The following is an 8,664-nucleotide window of genomic DNA, read 5'->3' as shown; positions in this document are numbered from 1 at the left end:
ACTGGCGGCTCCTTGCAGACTGGCAGCTCTGGCAGCTCCTTGCAGACTGGCAGCTCCTTGCAGACTGGCATCTCTGGCAGCTCCTTGCAGACTGGCAGCTCCTTGCAGACTGACAGCTCCTTGCAGACTGACAGCTCCTTGCAGACTGACAGCCTGGCAGCGCTGGACAGGCGGGAGACTCCGGCAGCGCTGATCAGGCGGGAGACTCCGGCAGCGCTGATCAGGAGGAAGGCTCTGGCAGCGCTGGACAGGCGAGGCGCACTGTAGGCCTGATGCGTGGTGCTGGCACTGGTGGTACTGGGCCGAGGACACGCACAGGAAGCCTGGTGCGGGGAGCTGCCACCGGAGGGCTGGAGGTGGTACTGGATAGACCGGACCGTGGAGGCGCACTGGAGCTCTTGAGCCCCGAGCCTGCCCAATCTTACCTGGTTGAATGCTCCCGGTCGCCCTGCCAGTGCGGCGAGGTGGAATAGCCCGCACTGGGCTATGCAGGCGAACCGGGGGACACCTTGCGCAAGGCTGGTGCCATGTAAGCCGGCCCAAGGAGACGCACTGGAGACCAGATGCGTAGAGCCGGCTTCATGACACTTGGCTCGATGCCCACTCTAGCCCGGCTGATACGAGGAGCTGGTATGTACCGCACCGGGCTATGCCCCCGCACTGGAGACACCGTGTGCTCCACAGCATAACACGGTGCCTGCCCGGTCTCTCTAGCCCCCCGGTAAGCACAGGAAGTTGGCGCAGGTCTCCTACCTGGCGTCGCCATACCCCCAAGAAATTGGGGGCTGACTCTCGGGCTTCCATCCGCGTCGCCGTGCTGCCTCCTCATATCAGCGCCTCTGCGCCTTCGCCGCCTCCAGCGGCGATATTCTCCTGGCTGAGCCCAGAGTCCTTTACCATCCAAGATTTCCTCCCATGTCCAGAAATCAGGATTTCGCTGCTCCTGCTCCCGCTGCCTGTCACCACGCCGCTTGGTCCTGTTGTGGTGGGTGATTCTGTTACGGTTTTCTTCCGTCAAAGGAGAGGACAAAAATGCAGCGTGGTTATCTTCATACATCTTTAATAAAGATGATACAATACAAAACAATAAACGTACTGTGAAAAACCTAAACAGCCTTATCTGGTGCAAACAAACACAGAGACAGGAACAATCACCCACGAAACACTCAAAGAATATGGCTGCCTAAATATGGTTCCCAATCAGAGACAACGATAAACACCTGCCTCTGATTGAGAACCACTCTAGGCAACCATAGACTTTCCTAGACTACTATACTATAAAACAATCCCATAACCTACAAAAACCCCAAGACAAAACACACCACATAAATAACCCATGTCACACCCTGGCCTGACCAAAATAATAAAGAAAACACGAAATACTAAGACCAGGGTGTGACAGAAGCTGAAGTAAAATCTTGGTAAATATTGCTTGTGTAGAGAATATTTTTATTGTCAGTCATTTCCAAACAGGCTATAATTTCTTTAATTTGTGGTAGAATAGAAAATAAATGTATATATTTTATGTTTTTAGTGTAAACTATATGCTAGATGTAATACTAGCCAAGGCATGCTAAGCAGCCTGTCATTTTTCTCCAAAACTTGTAGAAACATAATTTCCATCGCAGTCATTTTTATCACAAAGTTACCTGTGTTGAAAATGACAGAACGTGGTGGAAATGACAAAAATCCATGATATTATAATGCTATATTCTAATGCTCCAAGGTGTGCGTGCACAAGTTGCAAACTTAAGTATTATTTTTCTTTGTTTTTAGAAGATGTCACATAAGCAGCACAGAGGTCACAGACAGAAAGAAAATGAAATAAATGATCCTATACGATACCAGGAACATCTGCAAAAAGACAGGGAGAAATACTAGAAGAAAAAAGAGAAGGGAGAAGTGAAATCTATCTCTGAGCTTACAAAGCCAGAACAAAGAAACAAGAGAAGACAATGGAAATGCAACCAAAACAGACTTTAAATAGAACAGTTGCAATGGAGATCTACCTATCAGGCAACACACCACCTCAGTCACCAGATGACTTGCAGCCAGAACATGAGATCTACCTATCAGGCAACACACCACCTCAGTCACCAGATGACTTGCAGCCAGAACATGAGATCTACCTATCAGGCAACACACCACCTCAGTCACCAGATGACTTGCAGCCAGAACATGAGGCCACATACCTGCCCCTAACTCACCTGCCCCAGATGCACGCGTTGATACCCCTTCCTCATCATCTGCAACAGGAATGAGAGGTTTGGAAGAGGTCGCTCAAAAACATACAGAGATCTTTGCATGACAAATGTCAAACTTGATGAAACTTTACGGGAAGCTGAGAAATACCAAAAAAGGTATGATCAACTGATGAAGAAAATAGAGAGACAAGATTCCCAAAAGACAAAACAGCAAATGAAGGGAACTCTGAAGAACGTGACAAGGATTTTTATTCTTTCAAAATGCCATCATTGCAGAGTTAAAGCAAAAGTAATCAAAAAATGCTCAGTGCCAAGGACAAACAAATGGCTTCAAAAATGCTGAGGCAACATCCTGAGAAAGTATGGCCTGGTCAAAGCCGCAAACAGAGTATTAGGATTTTCAGGTAAAAGCAATGAGGGCAAATGAAAACAGGCCAACAAGTCTTCAATACTCCACAGGAAAAAGCAGTGGAACAGAGTTAGCACAGCCACAGAAGAGAAAATCTCTAGACTCTATGAACGTGATGACAACAGCAGAGCAACAACAGGGAAAGAGGACACACTAACAAAAAAAGCAGAAGAGCTCCTTGACAATTCAGAACCTTTATCAGAAGTTTAAGAGGGAATATTCGGAGATTAAAATGTCATACTTTTAATTCTGAAAAATATGTCCTTTTTGGGTTGTCAATCCAACAGTCCAGGATAGGGACACATGTCTCTGCAAAACCCACGCCAACCCCCAGTTCCTGGCGGACAAACTCCAGTATCACAAAGTGATCAGCTGCAGGTGCAATGAGAACCTTATTGAGTCTTTGTGCTGTGAGGACCTGAAGAAAGAGTGAATGCACAGAGCGTTCCCTTTGCCAAACAAAATAGCTGAAATATCTGACTCTGATGCTGGTGAGCAGACATGATGGTTTGAGTGGGGGGAAAAAAACTTGAGGCGAGAGAGGAAAAATAAAGAGGGAAACATGGAGAACTTCACTGTGCATTTGACAGCAAAAGAGAAGGTGTGTGTCACACTGCAGATTCTACTGGAGGTTTTCTCCAAAGGATTGAAAGAGAAGCTGGGGAAACACGTGTACAACATTTGACACCAATACTCCAAAACTGAGAGAATTAAAAGAGATTCTGCAGAAAGAGGAGATCATAGTGCATATTGATTTTGCAGAGAACAATCTGTGTAAATACCCCAGTGAAATCCAGGCAGCACACTTTGGTGATTCTCACAAACAGGTGACCCGTCACACCTGTGTTGGATGTACCACAAATGATACAGTTTCACTTTTGTTCCCTGAGCTCTTCTATGACCCCTCTGCTATCTGCGCCCATCTCTCAAAAACACTGGCCTACTTCCTTGAGCTCTGCCCATTGGCTACTTTTGGAATCTTACTTAGTCTTATATTGATTACATGTTGAACAATGGTTGCTGTTCAAAATATTTGCAATAAAAACACATTTTCCTGTGTTTTTTTTCTCACACAGATGTCATTTCCACCCTGCCCATTTTTTTGAGGTTAATTAGTATATTATGTGTAATTGACATTGATTGATTTGTTTTAGTTAGGGGAATCATATGGTTGTTATCATAATCTCACAAAAAGGTTGGGTGGAAATATAATATTTTTCATGATAAATGAATGTTTTCTGCTGTCACAAAGGCAAGTTTATACATTCAGGCGTCGTGTTGATTTATTAATATAGGAAAACATTCAAAATCACTTAAAATAATATTCAAATACAAGTTCATGTAATTAATTGTATTATATTTCATCTTCAACTCAAATTGATGTTTAATGACGTGATGTAAATTATATTTGTCTATGGCTGTCTGAGAAAAATGCTAAAAATATATACATTCCCTGAATAGGACAATTGCAGCCATTATCAGATATTATTTCTGGACAAATCAAAGATGTACTGGTAAAATGGTGTTTCAATAAGCTTTCATTTCTGAATGCTTGCAGGGCCAAAGAGCCCGAAGTTGCAGAATCACCCATTTACATTCTAAACCACATTGTGGACTGGAGCTCGAATAGCCAGCCCAAAATAGAGCACTTACACAATGTCCTGACCCACAATGTAATCTGTAGAGACAAATGCTATACCGTCTCTCTGGTTGTTGGTCATAATCAGTAAGATATATTATTTGTAGAGCAAATCAGATTTTCTTTCTGCTTGATAAGTGTCTCAAACTGTAAATGCTGTATCCCCGTCTGTATTCATTGATCATTTCCTTTTCCGCAATAAGTTACAATGTACTTACAAGAGTAACCCTAATCCTAACCTCAGCCCCAAACCTTAACCTTAACCCTCTTTTACAAAGGTCCACAGAGTAAGTACAGTGTAACTGTAAAGTTGCCTCCTCTTCTTCCGAAGAAGAGAGGCGAAACGGATCAGAGGACCAATACGCGGCGTGGTAATTTTCCATGGTACTTTTTTAATGCTTTAAGGTACACATGAACAAACTAACAAAACAGGAAATGTGAAAACTCAAATTACAGTCCTATCTGGCACACACGGAGACAGGAAACAATCACCCACAAACACACAGTGAAACCCAGGCTACTAAGTATGATTCTCAATCAGAGACAACTACTGACACCTGCCTCTGATTGAGAACCATACTAGGCCGAAACATAGAAATTCCCAAAACCTAGACAAACAAACATAGACTGCCCACCCAACTCACGCCCTGACCATACTAACTAAACACAAAACACAGAAAATAAAGGTCAGAACGTGACAGTACCCCCAAAGGTGCGGACTCCCGGCCGCAAAACCTTGACCTATAGGGGAGGGTCTGGGTGGGCGTCTGTCCGCGGTGGCGGTTCTGGCGCGGGACGCGGACCCCACTTCACCCTTGTCTTTGTCCGCCTCATTTTCCGCCTCCGTGGCTTTCTCACCATGGCAACCCCTCTAAATGACCCCACTGGACAGAGGGCAGCTCGGGACAGAGGGGCAGGGGCTCTGGACAGAGGGACAGGGGCTCTGGACAGAGGACAGGGGCTCTGGACAGAGGGACAGGGGCTCTGGCGCCTCTGGGCTGAGGGGCTCTGGCGCCTCTGGGCTGAGGGGCTCTGGCGCCTCTGGGCTGAGGGGCTCTGGCGCCTCTGGGCTGAGGGGCTCTGGCGCCTCTGGGCTGAGGGGCTCTGGCGCCTCTGGGCTGAGGGCTCCGGCAGCGGCGCCGGACAGGCGGGACGCTCCGGCAGCGGCGCCGGACAGGCGGGACGCTCCGGCAGCAGCGCCGGACAGGCGGGAGGCTCCGGCAGCGGCGCCGGACAGGCGGGAGGCTCCGGCAGCGCGCCGGACAGGCGGGAGGCTCCGGCAGCGGCGCTGACAGGCGGGAGGCTCCGGCAGCGGCGCCGGACAGGCGGGAGGCTCCCGGACAGGCGGGAGGCTCCCGGCAGCGGCGCCGGGACAGGCGGGAGGCTCCGGCAGCGGCGCCGGACATCCGGCAGCGGCGCCGGACAGGCGGGATGCTCCGGCAGCGGCGCCGGACAGGCGGGAGGCTCCGGCAGCAGCGCCGGACAGGCGGGAGGCTCCGGCAGCGGCGCCGGACAGGCGGGAGCACCTGCAGAGAGGAGACAGAGAGACAGCCTGGTGCGTGGAGCTGCTACAGGAGGCAGCGGCGCCGGACAGGCGGGACGCTCCAGCAGCGGCGCCGGACAGGCGGGAGGCTCCGGCAGCGCCGGACAGGCGGGAGGCTCCGGCAGCGGCGCCGGACAGGCGGGAGGCTCCGGCAGTGGCGCCGGACAGGCGGGAGGCTCCGGCAGCGGCGCCGGACAGGCGGGAGGCTCCGGACAGGCGGGAGGCTCCGGCAGCGGCGCCGGACAGGCGGGAGGCTCCGGCAGCAGCGCCGGACAGCGGGAGGCTCCGGCAGCGGCGCCGGACAGGCGAGAGGCTCCGGCAGCGGCGCCGGACAGGCGGGAGCACCTGCAGGGAGGAGACTGAGAGACAGCCTGGTGCGTGGGGCTGCCACAGGAACTACCAGGCTGGGGAGACTTTCAGGAGGCTTGGTGTTAGGAGGAGCCTGAAAGACCGGGCTGTGGGGGAGCACTGGAGCTCTGGTGCGCAACCTTGGCACCACTTCCCCAGGCTGGACAACTACTCGAGCCCGGACCCTCAAAAGTGCAGGCACAGGTTGAACCGGGCTGTGGGTAAGCACGGGAGATCTAGTGCTTACTACACGCACCTCTCCCCTAGGCTCCACTCCCACAGTTGCCCGGTACGAGCGGAGCGCAGGCAGAGGACGCACTGCACCTCCCAGCGCCCGGAGACACAGCACGCAGAGCCGGCGCAGGATAACCTGGACCCAGACTGCGTACCGGCGACCAGACCCGCTGAGCAGGCACCATACGCCCTGGCTCAATGCCCACACTCGCATGGCACTCTCGGGGCTGCCCTATAGCGCACCGGGCTATGGACACGCACTGGCGACACCGTGCGCTCAACCGCATAACACGGTGCCTGACCAGTAATGCGCTGCTCATAATAAGCACGAGGAGTGAGCTCAGGTCTGCTACCTGGCTTAGTACCACCCCTCGTGTGCCCCCAAAAAAAAATTTGGGGCTGCCTCTCGTACCTGTCGCACTGCCGTGCTGGCTCCTCATATTGCCGCCGATCAGCTTTCGCTGCCTCCAGCTCTGCTTTGGGGCTGCGATTTTCCCCAGCCCGTGCCCAGGGTCCCTCTTCGTTCCATATCTGCTCCCATGTCCAGGAGTCCTGTGATGGTGGCCTCTGTTGTTGATGCTGCTGCTGCTGTCGTCGCTGTCCTTTACCACGCCGCTTGGTCCGATTGTGGTGGGTGATTCTGTAACGAGTTGCCTCCTCTTCTTCCGAAGAAGAGAGGCGAAACGGATCAGAGGACCAATACGCGGCGTGGTAATTTTCCATGGTACTTTTTTAATGCTTTAAGGTACACATGAACAAACTAACAAAACAGGAAATGTGAAAACTCAAATTACAGTCCTATCTGGTGCACACACGGAGACAGGAAACAATCACCCACAAAACACACAGTGAAACCCAGGCCACCTAAGTATGATTCTCAATCAGAGACAACTAATGACACCTGCCTCTGATTGAGAACCATACTAGGCCGAAACATAGAAATTCCCAAAACCTAGACAAACAAACATAGACTGCCCACCCAACTCACGCCCTGACCATACTAACTAAACACAAAACACAGAAAATAAAGGTCAGAACGTGACAGTAACACTGAGTAGTTACAATAGTACCATTTATACCACACCGTCTGGAATACAGGAACAATTACACATTTTTCTCACCTATTCTAATATTCTGTGTCTAGTGATTGACCTACAATGGCATCTCGTTCAGAATCGGGTCTGCTGCTGAAAACTCTGAAGAAGCTGGGCAAATCTGATCTGAAGACTTTTCGTTGGCACCTGATCATGGGTGATGTGTTGGATGGCTTCTGCTCCATCCCAAAGGCCGAGTTGGAGTTTGCTGACAGGGAGGACACTGTGGATAAAATGGTGGACACTTACATGGCAAAGGGTGCTGTGGAGATCACACTGGCGATTCTGAAGGAGATGCGACAAGTACATCTTGCCATGGAGTTAAATGATGAGTACACAGGTAATACATCAGGTTTGAAGATATATGTATTCCCTGTCTAAAAACAGGTTCAAAGCTGTACATTATGATAGGAAGGGCATATCCATTGGATCTGATTCTAAAACTGCACTTATGTTCTTTTCTGGCAGAACAATGTAAACCATTATGAAGGAGAAATGCAGTTAAATGTTATTCTCTCTCTCTCTCTCTCTCTCTCTCTCTCTCTCTCTCTCTCTCTCTCTCTCTCTCTCTCTCTCTCTCTCTCTCTCTCTCTCTTTCTCTCTCTCTCTTTCTCTCTCTTCTCTCTCTCTCTCTCTCTCTCTCTCTCTCTCTCTCTCTCTCTCTCTCTCTCTCTCTCTCTCTCTCTCTCTCTCTCTCTTTCTCTCTCTCTCTCTCTCTCTCTCTCTCTCTCTTTCTCTCTTTCTTTCTTTCTCTCTCTCTCTCTCTCTCTTCTCTCTCTCTCTCTCTTCTCTCTCTCTAGCTCGAGGTCAAGGCCAAGTTGGGGAAGCAGGTGCAGGGAGGGGATCTTCTGCTGTCCAACCCATCACAATCTCAGCTCAGAATGGGGCCGTTGTCTTTTCTCCCATAATGACTGGTAACACTGTTGGTGGATCAATCCAGTTCCCTACAGGTAATGATGGGCAATATAAAATACACAATCATCACAAATGATTTCAAACAAAATAATCCACTGATAATTGCACACATATAAGATATGAATTCAAATAGTGTTCAATTAAAAATAAATAGATCTCACTCAATCATCTTAATCGCAGCAGCTGGCACATAGGAGAGCACAAATGATCTCCACTTAATTTATCTGCATGAATTGATATACCTTCTCTGTTCTTGCAGGCTCTGCAGCATTCCAAAA

This window comes from Oncorhynchus keta, chromosome 6, assembly GCF_023373465.1.
Source record: "Oncorhynchus keta strain PuntledgeMale-10-30-2019 chromosome 6, Oket_V2, whole genome shotgun sequence".
Taxonomy (NCBI): domain Eukaryota; kingdom Metazoa; phylum Chordata; class Actinopteri; order Salmoniformes; family Salmonidae; genus Oncorhynchus; species Oncorhynchus keta.
Note: the sequence above shows the minus strand (reverse complement) of the source record.